The sequence below is a fragment of the Anser anser genome (assembly GCF_964211835.1).
Source record: "Anser anser genome assembly, chromosome: 9".
NCBI lineage: Eukaryota > Metazoa > Chordata > Aves > Anseriformes > Anatidae > Anser > Anser anser.
This window is the reverse complement of record NC_139729.1, coordinates 8,121,859-8,137,282: the sequence shown is the minus strand read 5'-3', so window position 1 is coordinate 8,137,282 and position 15,424 is coordinate 8,121,859. Positions and strand designations below refer to the sequence as shown.

Genomic DNA, 15,424 nt, shown 5'->3' with positions numbered 1-15,424 from the left:
ATGACTGAAAAACCTACTGGTTAGATGATTTTGAGTTATACAACTGCATTTCATACATTATCATATATTTTTTCATTCATGACAGAAATCTTGACTTTCAGAAGAAAAACAAAATTAAACCCAGCTCTAGCAGCTTCTGTGGTTTGCTTGTCTTTTCAGGGTAAAGTTCAAAGTAGAACTTTCTGCTATTCCTCTTTCCGTTTAATAATATCCTAAGAATAAGTAGATATGAAAGAAAAAATGACAAAACATCAGTGAAAAAATACTGTGTGCATCTAATCCATTTTATCTGGATGGGAATTTGTAACTAGCTCCATTTAGCACCTACCTACTGTTTCTCATTCACTCCTGCTGTCTCTTCAAGAAAGAGTATTTTTCACACTGATGCTTTGTCTAAAAAAACTTAACATACCTCTTTCTGCCTCATTCACTTGCCATCACTTCAACTGTAACATATTTTTTTTTCTCCTTCGCCTCTACCTCTAAATTTCTTTCTTCCTGTGTCATTATTTAAACTGTGTGGTTATATAACCAACTGGTGAGCTTCAGGTTTTATTAAGATTTCATTTAAAATAGAGGTTTCATTCAGAAGTCTGTAGAAATAAGAACCTAAAACTAAATATTTAAATGTGGCATTTCAATGTCATATCCGGAAATACAGCCTTACAATTGGTAGTGAACTAAGATTTAAATAAATAAATAAGCTTCTGTTGAGGAATCATATTTATAAAAACATAAGTGTTTATTCATCATGTATCATTTTAGACAAGAGGTGAAAATTCTGTTTCAGAGAGATATTAAGATTTTAAAATATATTTTAATTTATTTCATGAAACAGGGAAATTTCATAATTCTCCTCAAAAGAATTTTAAAATAATTGTTGCAGGTTAATCAAAGTCTTTCTGCTCCGCTCCTGCTCCCAAACTCTATGATAATAAAATTCAAGGTTTGAAATGAAAGCTTGTTTTGAGAAGTATTAAAATGTTTCATTATGAGATAGCGAGAAAATAGTTATTTTTGAATCACTGCACTTCCCACTTCCACCTCAAGCCACCCTTCAGCTAAATTGCAGACTATGATCAGTGTTTTCATGCAGTAGTCAATTTTTTCAAAGTTCTTACTGCTATTTCCAATTGATTTTAAGCATAGGGAGGTACTAAAAGATAGTATTATCTCCCTGAAAGATATTAGTGAATTAAAGAAAAGGTAATAAAATAATCCCATAGGATTAAGTGAAACCAGGAAAATGCTTTCACCCCATTGGATTTGGCTTTCATAGAAAACTTTTTCATTGACCCCTGAAGACAAACAGCCAAAATACCTCAGTATGTAACATACCTCAGATAGAGGATCACACCATGAATTTGCCATCTAGCTGTATCCTGAGCCCCAAACGTATCAGGTCATCTTCTTACTATCCTGAAGAGCTTAACAAAATGTTTTCTGAAGGCTGGACCCTTCCCCACTTAATGAGGAGGAAGGAGATGTTAGGTTATATCTTTTTTTTTTTTTTTTGTCGTTGTTGTTAATTATATCTTTCTTCAGGCAGGCAAAGCTATTTTTTCCATTTGTCTTGCATCAGTAAATTTACTGGTTGAATTTGAGCAGCAATCAGAAGTGAAAGGTACCTTTTTAATAAGCCATTTATTTAAGTTGGCCCTGAGGCACACTCATGTGCTTCATCTGTCTTTCCTCTAGCTCAGGGTAGCCTACTCATTCAAATGCTGTTGCGGATATCATGGATACTATGAATAGTGACTTGTGATTATTAAGCAGCAAGTTCCTTGTCAAACATACCCTATTTATCTGCAAAAAGCCAGGCCCATTCATAAAGCTGTAGAAATTGTCATGTAGCATATATTTAAGTAAGTTCAGTAAAGGACTAAGAGCTTCTTCAGGCCAAATCTGAACTTGTGAAACATTTATTTCAGGGTAAGTAGTAGGAAATTTGATGAATACACAATAAGAGCAATTCCTCTCTGTTTATAAACTCATGGAACATCTTTGGATTAACATTTAAGCCATTTCAAAGCGTTTTTAGAAATTTTATTCTTTTCTCCCTTTCTCAGGACTTCTAATGCTGTGTGGTTAATGTATGTTTATTTTTGTTAGTTAAATGGAATACAAACAACTTCTAGCCTATGCTTGTTACTGATGCCTGGTGGTGCTCTCTGAATTCCATTAGCGTTCACTGCTTTGTACCTCTTAAATATGTAAAATTGTTTGGAAGAGGAAAAGGCAAACCTGTCCAAAAAGTTTAATGCCAACAGAGTATAAAATATTAAAACTACTAGCTGAGACTACAATGCGGTCAGTATTATCAGGTAAAAATTATGTTATAAGGGTACTTTCTAGTAGGTATAGAAATTAAATTGGATACCTTTAGCGATATATAATCTACAGTTCAATCATACACCTTCATTATTTACCCAGTATTTAGTATCTTAATCCTTCTTTTATTTGTTATTTTTAAAAGGGATATTAGCATTGCAAGACATTCCTACTGGTTTATTGATTTATTATGTATATTATGAATGACTCCTGAGGACTATAATAATGAAAGAGAGTGTTATTTCATTCTATACAAATATTTAGGGAAGCAGCCAACATTACATAGCATTATTATGAGAAGCCCCATTTCTTCTAATATCAATGTCACCTTACAAAGCTTCTCATCTGCTATGAGGAAAGAAGGATTATTAGAACTGACAGTGTGTTTGGCTTTTCAAGGCTATTATATTTCTTATAATTATTCCTTTTGAATTTCTACATGCAGTGTGACTTCCACTGGAAACCTGTTTGCCCTGTTAGTCTGACAGCAATTTAAACAAACAAGTTGCTGACTTCAGTATTGAATTGTCCAAACAAAACTGCTATTAGACATTTAAACAAGACACCTGATGTGATTCCTTTTTTTCTTTTATTTAGTGAACAGAAGAGGTTGGCAGATATCTTAATGTGAGCCTTGGGTTTCAACAGATGTACTTAAACTTTAATCAAATTGAAAACCTAATCTTCCTGTCTGTGTATAATTTTTTTCCATGGTCATTGCCAAGGTTTTGGCATCATTTGGGAAGAGAAGAGAGTATTAAAAAAAAAAAAAAAAAGAAAAACCTACAGAGGAAAAAAAGAGAATTTCCAATGAGCTAACAGTGTTATGTATTTCCTGTTCAGTTCATAATTTGGCATTTATCTTTTACAAGAGATGCTGCTGTTTTTAGTAAGCACAAATTGCTTTCTCTGGGGTTTTCTATTAAAGGTAAAGAATGGGAGTAGCATAAAAGCAGCATGTATGTTTTGTAAATTACATGTTTTTTTCTTTTTTCTAAAGAGAGCTGTACTAGCCTTCAGTCTCATGGGGCAAAGATATATTTTCCATATGTTGAATATATACGTGTGTGTATACATAATATACATATATTTTTCATTTTGCCTTGGGTTATAATCACATCAGATGTCCAAGTCTTAGGCTGAGGAGATTCTCTAAGGAAAATGCAGGATGCCACAGGAGCTGATTCAGTGGGTGGTACTCTTCCTTTTGAGTCAGAGCTGAATAAATGCCTTGGCATGTGATTCTGGAAGGAAATATCTTAATAGGAAAGAAAATTGAAGTCTATCAGTAGGATAATTAACTATGTTGTCATAACCTGAATATGTCAGTAACAGCAATAGATAAATTTCATCTAGGATAACCCCCCACTTTTAAAGAGGTTTTTAATTGTATATGACTGGAGGGATTGCTTTGTTCTGTTCAAATGAGGTGTCAAAAAGAATTAAAAAGTTTACAGCCAGGTAAAAATGGCAATAAATGCTGTGTATTTGAATTGGACTTTGGACTTACAACCTCTGTTTAAAAAACGCTAGGAGAAGATGCCCAGGTGCAGGACCCAACATGGTGGTGGTAGAGGGCAGGTGGGCTTCTCAGAGCAGAGAAGCTAACTTTCCTTCACTCTGATCCTGGATACTATCTGTACCATGCAATTACTTGCCCACAGGTCATCCTGATTTCAAGAAACTTGAGAAACTGATCACCTACAGCTGCTAAGAAAATAGCTGTCATTGAGGGGTTTTTTTCCTGTCCTTGCAGATGCAAGCATAGGCATAGTGACCTACACATTCACAAGAGCTGGCAATGAAAATGCTGGCCTTGCAAAAGCTCTCCAGACTTTTCACCTTGAAGAAACATACCCAAAAAAGAAACTCTGATAATTATAACGCTGTACTATCTGGTCTCAGAGAGGCCCTGCTGAAAAATAGATGAAAACTATGGAGTTCATCTTGAAATATTTTCATTATCTGGGTTTAAATACTTTTTAGAACCAGTCTTGAAAAGGAGACACTAAATATTTAAAGTGTGATCCATGAAGATATATGTATATTTCTTCAGTGTGAATTGTAGCTAGTTAAATTTCCTCTAGAGGGAAATAATAATAAATTAATAAGTAAGAAAATCTTTCCCTGAGGCTGAAAGATACAATTTGCATTTTTACCACAACTTTTGTCAGTAGTAATTATTATTAATCTGTTTGTTCATAGTTTCATAGAGTCTACATTTAGACTTTGTATAGAATTCATTTAGTGTTTGTTGCTCAGATACTGTGGCAATGAGTGCAGAGGGCAAACACATGATGACTATCTGATGGCTTATTTGTAAATGATTGTATGAAGAAAAACAAACATGCTTATCAAATGATGTGTTTGCCTTCATGTATCAGGCATCTTTCTAAAAGGTATTAAATTTGATTTTAATTTCAGGTTGTTTATAGAGTGAGCCAATTCCTCATAGTTTAAGTTGGCAGTACTTTATAAAAGTCAGTGTGTTTTGAAGTTAATGTATTTTTCCATTGTGTATATGAACTCAGTATCTGCTGTATGCTTAAAGTGTGTCACATCCTTGAAGAAGAGATGAAGTGAAAAGGTAAAAATTTTGAGGTAGACAGACACTCCTTTTGTGTTATCGCAGTGTATACAGTATTGAGATGATGAAACTGGGGCCAAGTCTACATTTCCAAACCTGAAAGAGAATAAATCAGGCTCTTCAACAAAATAACTATGCCAGCAAAAACTCTACAGTGGAGTCAAAGGAGGACTTTCTGATGCCAAATCTTAGGTAATTACCACAAGAAAATGTAGAGAAAACTAAATCAGAGGACATCCTATAATCAGATATATTTGTGTCACTGCTACTTGAAATTGATCTTGATTTGTCAAAATGCCTTGTGATTTGCTTAGGAGCACATATTACCTTAAAGACAATTAAATATTACTGGTGTTATTTCACTGAATAACCTGACTCAAATTATTTGACATTTGGTGGAAGTTTTCTCTGTCTAGGAGAGGAAGATGTGGACATCTGTGCTTCTAAAGAACTTTGATGTTTGCCAGTTGGCATGGATTGTTGTTTTGAAAGAAGATTAGCTTGCTTGGTGCTGATCTGTTAAAACTGAAGCATGGATTACGTGGACAATTATCCACAGCAGTCAGTAGGCTGCATCTGAGGTTTCCCTTCAAATGTATGCAACAGTATGAAATTTAGGAATTGCTTCTCTGCACTATTGCCTCGATTCTGCCTTTTTTTTTTTTTTCAGCCAGCTTAAGGGGCTGTAATGCATCTTTGCTCTTTAGAGTGTTTACTGTGATTATAAGGAAGAGAATAGACAATGGATTTGGCATATCAGCTTTAGAAGGTTATAGATGGTGCATATGCGTCAGCCTAGCCTGAAATGTCTGCTCAGCAATCCTGTGGTGGATGGAATGGAGAAAAGAAACTGTGTGAATACTCTTGTCATGTTAGTGTCTAGCTTCCAAATGGATCTCAGATATGCCTATGAAAAGTGACAAGAGCTGACAAAGAAGTGTGTAATAGATTCTGTAACTGTAACTATATATTACGTTATTTTGACTTCTACTAGTGCCCAGTAAGAACTGTTCTTAAATAAAATACAGACTGAAATGGTTCACATTACATTGGTAATGGACAAACATTGCCTTTTTTCTTTTTCCTTAGGCCAGCTCATGCAAACGGTGTGCCTGAAAATTTGTGCAAGGTTTCAATCAATTCTTGTTATGGAATCATGACTAATCCTAATCCTCTTTTTAAATAGCTCTATAAATTCTTGAACTAAGATGGAAAGAGTGGTGGTGGTGGAGGGTGGGCAGGAAACAGTAAAGTTGCTTAAATTAGCAACTTCGGGACTTTATGGTATTTTTGTGACACTTGATCACAGTGTAGCCAGAAGCTACAACACAAATCTAACGGACTTGAAACTCACAAAAGAAAGGACTAAAATCGAGGGTAATTAGCTTTCATTTAGAAAAAGAAAAAGAAAAAAAAAACAGGAAGGAATACTTTGCAGACATACTCTCCTTCAGGATATGGCACACTGAGTTTTTTACAGCCTATAAAAAAAAGGCTACACATAAGGCCATCAATAAGGTTTGCTGGGTGGGAAGGATAATCCTTATTTCCTTCAGTCTGAAGTGGATTAAACATTTTTATATGCTGGTATTAGAGAGAAAATAGATACATTTGTGTCTTTTCAACTAGTTTAGAACCACAAGGCTCACCTGGGTTGCATGTGGGACTAAATATTGTCTGACTCCTCCTAAAATAAATGTAAAAATAATTTTAACATCTTTGTCTGCATTTCATACCTTCCCCTTCTAAGACAAGAAGGTCTATTATTGTGATTAGTGGCTTTGTTGTAGACTTACGTATGGTTTCCAATGAAATCATTTTTACATGCAGTACTTGGTTATCTTCTCCACTGAAAAAGACTTAGGGTGAGAAAAGCTTGTTCCTGGACCATATGTCATATTTGTTGCCGTTATTGCCATATGTTCTATTTCTATTCTCACTTGCTCTATATAATTGATATTGATATATAGTGAGCATTACAAACAATGAGTCTTATCTTAGTGTATTTGTTACATAAGGATTTCTGATCTGGAATTTACTATCATTCACAAGTTGTAGATGACTCCCAGATATTCCAGCAATGGAGGAGCCAATAGATTAAAACCCAGTTGCTGATGTAAGTCTTGAAATACTGTATCTGTGCTAAATTGTCTTTACATTGCTTTTATTAAACAAATATTGCTTCAGAAAGTAAATCTCTCATCTACTTCCCACTGAGCAGGTTTAAAAAACATTTTCCTCCATTTCCCTAAAGTCTTACTGTGCAAACTACATAGTTCTCCCCACTGTGATCTGTTTTGCAAAAACAGACAATTAATTGAGGATGTTTTTCAGTATTGCCAAAAGGTCACTACTATCAATTATGGATAATATTTGTAAAGAAGTCTTGCCTATAAAGCAATATATCCTGAGTTGTCTAATTTGTTAACTGTAATAAGGCCAAGCCCATTTACTGATTAATCAATCTTTGTTTGTTTGCTGATTATATCAGGAAGTCTCTTAATGTAATGGGATATCATACATAGAGTTGTCTATGGGTAACGTATTACAAAAAATATTTATTGCTAATACTATAGTGAATGTGTTTAACCTGTGGTGGAGCAAGAGATGATTTTTCCAGGACAGACCATTCTGATTTGTTATGGTAAACTGCAAACTGAAACTGAAACCATATTTGGATTTGAAATATGAATAGTAACATGACTGAGTAAGGTCACCAACAGAGAAGCTTTTCTGTTTTGATCCTATTTGTAAATCGTTACCTGATGTAATCCATTCAGAAGTCTTAATGTTATGCAGTTATACTGCGTTGTGGATGTACAATGCATGCATATAATCGAGCTAAATCAAACTTAGGTTGCAGTGGCCAAAAAAATGGGTTTGGATAAATTAAAATGTTTTTCAGGCTATATTGAAAATATATTGAAATATATTTGGCTACTTTTTGGAATTATAAAGAGGAAACTGAGCATATTAAAATTAATCTTCATATGCTTCATATATTCAGGGTTTTTATCTTGTCCCAAATCTTAACATGATGTGTAGGGCACAGAGGAGTAGTGACAAGGGTTATGTACATAGAAGACACTGTAAGTTATGGTATAATTATCATTATATCTGTTGGCATGAGTGTGTCATTTCCACTAAATAATTTGCCTTATTTTGCTGTGACTCCATGATTTGTGTTCTTTTGTATTGTACTTGATGCAAATGAACCACATTGAACTGCCCCCTGCTCACTTTGTGCACATTTAAGCATTTAAAATGTCTTAAAAATTCATTATCACTCTGCAGCAGAAAGATAAATGTGTGAAAAACTCACAAACATGTAGAATTAAAGTTGTCTATAAAATAACTATAAAATGTCTACAAAGTAAGATATCTAAGATTTAAGCTGGAATTTGTGTCAACATTCAAATAAAATAATACATTTTAAATTTAGGAGAAATAATGAACTGCTGATGCTGATGTTCAGTATTAGTATATCAAATTAATAATGTTTTGCAAAACTCATTAATTTTCTAATAAATGAATACTTGATGGTCATAGTATCTGCTGTTAGAATACTCAGTAGGACCAGAAAATCAAAGGGAGAAACACAAGAACACTGAAATAATTTTCCATTTATACTTACTTCAGTATTTAACATGTTACAGTTTGTGTCTTTTTTGCTTGTATAAGATGCTCATAATGTGACTGATCATCACACAGATCTCACCATGAGTAGTAATACAGAAAGAATAAAAATGGGCCCTAATAATGGAAGCATTTATGCATTCAGAGTTCCATTTGTATTACTTGTGTGCATTACAGCTTAATGTTACATGGAGTGTTCAAAAGTTAAGAACTTCAGTGACAAGACACTTATTTTAAAACAGTGGTGCCACATATCAGAAATGCCAGGCTTAACATCAACAGCATGTACCATGTCTGCAATGCTTTCAAATTACAAAATAGTTTTCACCAGAGGGTTCCTTAAAGTCACAGGTTCAGTTAATGCATTCATTGAGAACGAGTAAGTAAGAGTCCTCTCTAAAAAAATTATCTATAGATAGATAGATAGATAGATTCCTAGTGCATTCTGGAATGTGGATTCAGCTTTTCTGGCTCTGGAAACCTAATGTTCAACACGTGGCCACCTGCAGTTTGTTTTATCATGGTAAAATTTTTGCACCTTTCCCCAGGGAAAAATGGAGATATCAGATGCTTTCTGGTTTACACATGCTATGTAGATTATACCTTAAATATGTGACATGCAACCTAAATCCAGACAGTTTTTTGGCCCTAGTACTGGCAACTTGAAAGATATCATGTCACAAATTTTAAACTCATTTATGTGGTTATCACAGCTGTTGGAAATACAGTCTATTTGCTTTGCAGCATCTGGGCTGCATCTTTGAATCAGTGCCAACTAAAAAACACTATTTCTCAGTACTGCCCCACTTTGGGAATGCTGCAGTAGTATCACATTCTTTAATTCTAGGGAAACTGAAATGGTGAGATGGTTGTGTCCTAACTGTCAAATCCAGGACCAAACATCAACATCTCCACAGAGGAAAGAAATACTCTCCCTGATGATTTTTTACAGTAAGGACTGGAGAGGGGGAAAAAAAAAGGAAAAAAAAAAAGGAATAATCACTAAAATGCCCCACTGTGTGTTATTATCACAAGACTCCTCCTATGTTTAAGTGGGGACATAAAATATACACACGTAATATAATGCTTAGCCTTTTTTTAAAGACAAAACAACTGTATAGAATAATAAAATGCCTTTCATAGCCAAAGTACTGTAAAAGTCAGTTTCTTAAACATTACTAAAACATGAAAAAACAATTATTTCTATAATGTGTATAGAGCAGTCTTCACAATTCCTTTAAGTAAAGAATTGGGCTTTATTTCATTTAAGCTGTTGCCCAGATTCTAATGGATAGAATGATTAGTGTGAAACTTTTCCTAGTTTTTTTTTCATCTGTTATGCTATACACAATTCTGTTATAGCTTTTTATGTCACTGCCTTGACAACAAGAGCATATCCTTCCATGAGGCATAAGATTTCCAGCAGTTTAATACAAGACCTTTACTCCAATGCCGATAGGGGCAAAGAATGCTGACATAAAACTCCACAAAGTGTATGCATATGTACAAATGTACATACAGCCTGATATTACGCTGATGAAGAAAGCTGGTTACTTAAGAAAAGTTCTCTTAAGCAAAGTTATTTACAGGTGAACAATATCATAGTCAGGCACTCAGGCTCTCTTCTTGTGGAATTTCATGCAAGCCTAATGAGGAGTGGTCAGCCCCTTATCCTTAAAGAATTCTGGTGTAGGTGGGAGGAAATCAAACTCAATCTTTGGACACTTGCATATTAACATGAACTGAAAAACAAGTATGCAATAGTCAGCTTCAGATTCTCTAATATCTTGTCATTGAGTAACTATGAACTAAGTTGCAAAGGTGAGAAAATAATGCACTGTGATCTCTGCATGTGGGTTACTGTGATGTTGAGTGATTTGATTGATTTATTTATATAGTGTCAAGTGAATGATCTTGAAACCAGAGAAGTCATTCATCAGTTATGTACACATGGTGGTGTTTCGGAGGTTCTCAAAAATCTCTCTATAGACAGCAACATATCACCACTGTACAACATAGTGGTGATGGCAAATGTTGTACTTGATGTTGTGCTTGACAGGTGATGAATGATAACAATATTCATGTTCACCAGTATGCTATTGTAAAAATGAGAATGAATTTAGATGATTCCATTGATTGTGACCAGCTGAGAGTGGAGTGACAAAAATAGGGGTGAACTCTGTTCCCCATGCAGAGGAATGGCACCTTCTAGGAAAAGAGGTCCATGAGATCCCGCAAGGATCTTACAGAAGATTTCTACCTGCCTTGCAATTGGCTGTCTCGTTGAAGCTGACTTATGCTGTGGATGGTTGACTTCCACTCACTTCAGCACCATTCAATCAACTATGTATTTGGGAAGACAGTTGTAGTCTGGGGTCCCTAACTTACCTTGATGTTTTAAATCTATCAGGTCCTGAAATACAGTTTATCAGTACTGAAGCTTGTGGCACAAGCCTACACAGGCAGGAAGCTTTGTTTAGCATTTTCTTTTCAGATAAGCACATTAACTACAAAACAGGAGCCCAACAAAGTAATTTAACACAAAGAAATTTAACATCCTTCCAACACATGGGGAGAAAATTTACTACCTGTTTGTTTAACGTGTATTTATGCAGAAGAAATATGCTAATTTCATCACAGTAGTATTGTAAATATATTACAAAGATAGTTAAAGAAAAAAAGATAAATTTCTTATTCCTTATTGCCTTAAAGGGTTATATAATGTGGCAATGCAAAGGAAAATAAATTAAGCTTCTCTGGTGAAGCCAAGAAAACTTTCAAGGTTTAAAGGCATATTGGACGAGATCTCTAGAATGACAAGGAAATTAAAACAAAACAAACAAAAAAACAACTAGAACATCCTATACTTTCAGGTTTCAGACTCATGACACAGGGCAATGCTTTTAATACAGTGAAATATTAATCAGTAGGTAATTTGTAAAAACATACCTAAAAAGTGGCACAATTGTTAATTAGCATTTGGCAATCACTATTCTCTGTGGCCTCCAGCCCACTTGCAGAATGTGTATCTGGGTACTACTGAGGAGGTTATAAAGCAGTCTACTAAGATCTGACTGGTGCTCATCTCAGATTTTTGTATGTCCTCCTAAAGAACTTCCTATAAAGTATTCATGGAGAGAGTAGGCATGAGATTAGATGAAATCCATTTTGACCTGATTTAGTAATTCCTTTGTTTCTGCTTTTTTAGAAGAGTTAATTAAAGCTAAATGGCATGAGTTTATTGGCATCACAGTTAAACTTGATAGATTTTGATAAGACAACAGCCTGAGCTTGTCATATTTTTTCTGATTCCAGTTCTTCCAGATATAGCCTTATCAAAGGAAGTTGTAAGTCTGATCTGAACAAACAAAAATAGATTTATTGATCTGGTTTGTCAATACCTTTGGACAACTCCTGAAAGAACTCTAATTATCTTAGAAAACAAAGTCCTTCCAAATGGCAATTACATGATTGATTAGTTGCCACTCTTTTACCTTGCAGTCTGAAACATGAAGCTAAGGACTCTAATTCTGAAGTTCAGCTCTTTGTAAGAGGTCCTTGAATATGGATTGTTGTTTTAGAACAGCTGCTAAAGTTCCAGGAACTTCCAGAAGTTGAAGTTTTTTAGAATATCCTCTCTTTGCCATGTAGAGAAATTGATTTCAGAATACTGCATTAATGAAGTGCTACATAGTGTTTGACCTGTACTGTTACGGACAGACATAGGCTTATAATTCAGGATTTTGAACAAGATAATACCTAACTTCCTCCAGTATTTTTTCTATGCCATATATATTTTCTGTAGCAGTAGTACAAATGGAAACAAATGTTTCTGGGTAAAACAGAGAAATGATTTACCAAGCATTCGGTAGTTGAATAAGGTGAAAGTGGGTTACAGAACCATATACCTGTGAAGTTTAGGAGAGTATCTACAACACAATTTTGATGCATGAGGATAAAGATGAAAGAAGATCTAGCTACTAGTACTCCATAGAGGTGATCAGGCATAGAAGGGGACACATATGTCTTGCTGTATAAAAGCATTTGCTCAAAATTCTTGAGGAATTCCAATAGGATGATCAAGTAAAATATAACCGTGTAATACCACCATTTTATACAACTGCAAGAGCAAGAATTTTTATACTCAGTGCAATGGTTTTCTGATGAGCCCATTAACACTTTCAGTCTCTACTGAGAAAAGGAAGGACTCCAGACTGCCTGCAAGACTTATTCCCCAAACCTGGGTAGATTGGAAGAGAAAGAACAGTGGACTTGGAGATTTCATTGAGATGGTAGAAGGTTAGGTCAAGTCATTGGTAATAGAGGAAAGTTTAATTCTCAGCTAGTATTGCCATTAACAAGATTTTTTTTGTGCTGCTGACATGGGACAGGAAGCAGAAAATGAAGCAGAATTATTAAATACCTGTGGGTGATAGAACAGATTTCATCTCTGGTTTTGGGACATAGTTGAGTTCTATCTCAAATAAAGAATATTCAGTAACTTTATGATATCTTGTAAATCCAGTAAAATATCAAATATACTAGAGGTTACAATGCATATATTAACACCTTTTAAAACATTCACTCTGCCTTGTATCTCCTTACAATGGAAGATAAAAGAATTACTTGATCAGAATCCCCCTCTCAACATAGTAGCTGCTTTTTATGTCTGTCAAAATGTGACAGAAGGAGCCAGCCTCTCTTCATAAATAGAGAATGTGCAGAGTTGAATTGCAGTGATCCTTAGCTGTCATTCTGTTGGAGGAGATCTGTACCACTCTCTCTTGTCCTGCAAGACACTCTTATCACCCCATAAGAAGCTATTCCAAGCTGCTGCACTTTGCACAAGCAGGAATAACACCTCTCTGGAGGGTAGGATGCTCCCAGTTAAGACTAAGGTGATAAAATCCATGTTATAATCCTCACACCAATCCGCAAGTACTTGTGGTGGGTCTAGAGTAACTGCAGACCCTTGAAATGGAGTGCTGGTAACCTCAAAAAATCATACAGATACTTCTGAAAACACTGTCATAGAGTAATGTGGTTTTTAATTCTAGCCATAGCATTTCTGTGCATAGCCCAGAAATCCCATTCCCCTTCTTTGATGTTACTTGCTTTATGTAATCAATACTTGTCAAGCTGAATTTTATGAATAGTGTATTTTACAAAAAGCAACAGGACAATTATCACCACAAAATAAAAGGTCCCTGTGTGAAGAAGAAGTATATTTAATTGATCCAGTAGGAGTTACACTCTAGTTATGTTCCTGTAAAACCCTTTCTAATTAGAAAATGGGATCTACACAGCTAACAATTATGAAAGGGACATTTGTGGCCTGTCCATTTCATCTCTACACCTGAAATCTATCCACATCTCTCTCCTTCTTAGATCTATGGCAAAAAATATCGATTAATATCTGTGTAGTACTTATTATAATTTAAATTTAACCAATTAGCTCAAATAATTTTTTGATATGAGCTTGTTTGTTTTTTTTTTTTTAACTGGAATTTTTGTCTTAATATCACTAATTGTGTTAATGTTTTCAAAGTGTCCTGTTTTATTCAGAAGATAACTCAAGAATATGAATGGAAACAAGTACTAGATTGTGCCATCCATTTTCCTAACTGCAACATGGTATTTTTGGTTAGAACTCATTCTTTATTGGCTCAGTCAATGATTTTTTTTTTTTTGAACTTCCTCAAAATTCCTAAGATAATTTTTCTTGACCTGTATTTGGGTTATGGACCTAGCAGCTCAGAATTCTTTTAATTGTGCATGTGGCTCAGTGCTCAGTGTTCAGGGCTGGGCTGGCATGAGTGCTGGAGCAAGGTGGGGAACAAAGCGTAGCAATGCTTGTGGCCTTTAATTAAACCCTCTTAAGAAGGAGGGGTAAATGGTTCTGGAAGTGCTTTTATTTTTTATTTTATTACATATATATATATATAAAGTATAGCTTTCTTTAATGTAAAGCCTGATTTTATGAAAGAGCTGACATGTAAACTCTGAATTTTGTGAGATATAGGAAATCTGTTTTTGACTTCATGGCTCAGTCTCAGCACTAACCCTGTTAGTGGTGCAATAGCTTGCAGTTCAGCTGCATGTAATCTATTTACAAACAGCAGCTTTGTGGTCCTTTATTTGTGTGTCCTTTTAATTTCTCCCTCCATGCAGCATCTCCTGCTGATGCACCACACCATGAGGATTAATAACCTCCAACAGTTTATTAGCCTGGGATTCGCAGCCATGGCGGCACGAGGAGCTGGTGTGGTGTAACTGTATATTGCCTGTCATGCCAAACTGGGCTTGAGGCCCAGAATGTGTGTCTCTGCCCTCTGAGTTCAAAGCTCTTACTCATCACAGGAGTTAGTGATCTGTTTAAATGATCAGTAATGGCAACTCCAGACTGTGGTAATTATCACGTAGGTAAAGTGACGGCAGATGGGTTGGAGAGGCTGCCTGGGCACAGAAGAATGGTCTCCTCCTCTGTACCTTAAGCAAAGCACTGCTGGGCTTGCACTAAGGCAGATTTTTCCCTTCAGCCTCTGGAAAGGACAGCAAAACATCCTGAGCTTCACGGTCATCCTTCTCCCTGCCCCAGGTGGAGGGAGAGCTGGGCCTGGGTTCCTCAGAGAGTTTTGGAAGGTTCCGGAACCTTTCCTGGAACCTTCACCTCAGGGTGCCCCCCCCCCCCCTCAGGGAGCAGCTGCCAGAGGAGCCCCCAGGCAGCGTGCAGCCTGTGGGGGTCACCACACGCACCCCCTGACACATGAACCCAGCATGCATGGGTGAAGCTGCTCCAGGCACAGGACTGTCCTACTGCAGGGCTTGGGGTGGCCGTTCCCTGGGAAGGTAAGTCAGATGTGATCCTTG

General features: G+C 35.7%; 2 protein-coding genes across 3 annotated transcripts in view; both read left to right on the top strand.

The window, feature by feature from the left end:
* LOC310903942 (uncharacterized protein) overlaps positions 1-15,424 on the top strand; it is a 181,878-nt gene that overhangs the window by 94,406 nt on the left and 72,048 nt on the right. The gene's annotated exons all lie outside the window — the stretch shown is intronic.
* LOC310903941 (uncharacterized protein) overlaps positions 14,444-15,424 on the top strand; it is a 216,787-nt gene continuing 215,806 nt past the window's right edge. For both annotated transcript variants that reach the window (XM_083848043.1, XM_083848042.1), the window contains exon 1: positions 14,444-15,403. The gene's annotated coding sequence lies outside the window, so the exon portion shown is untranslated. The remainder of the gene's footprint in view (positions 15,404-15,424) is intronic.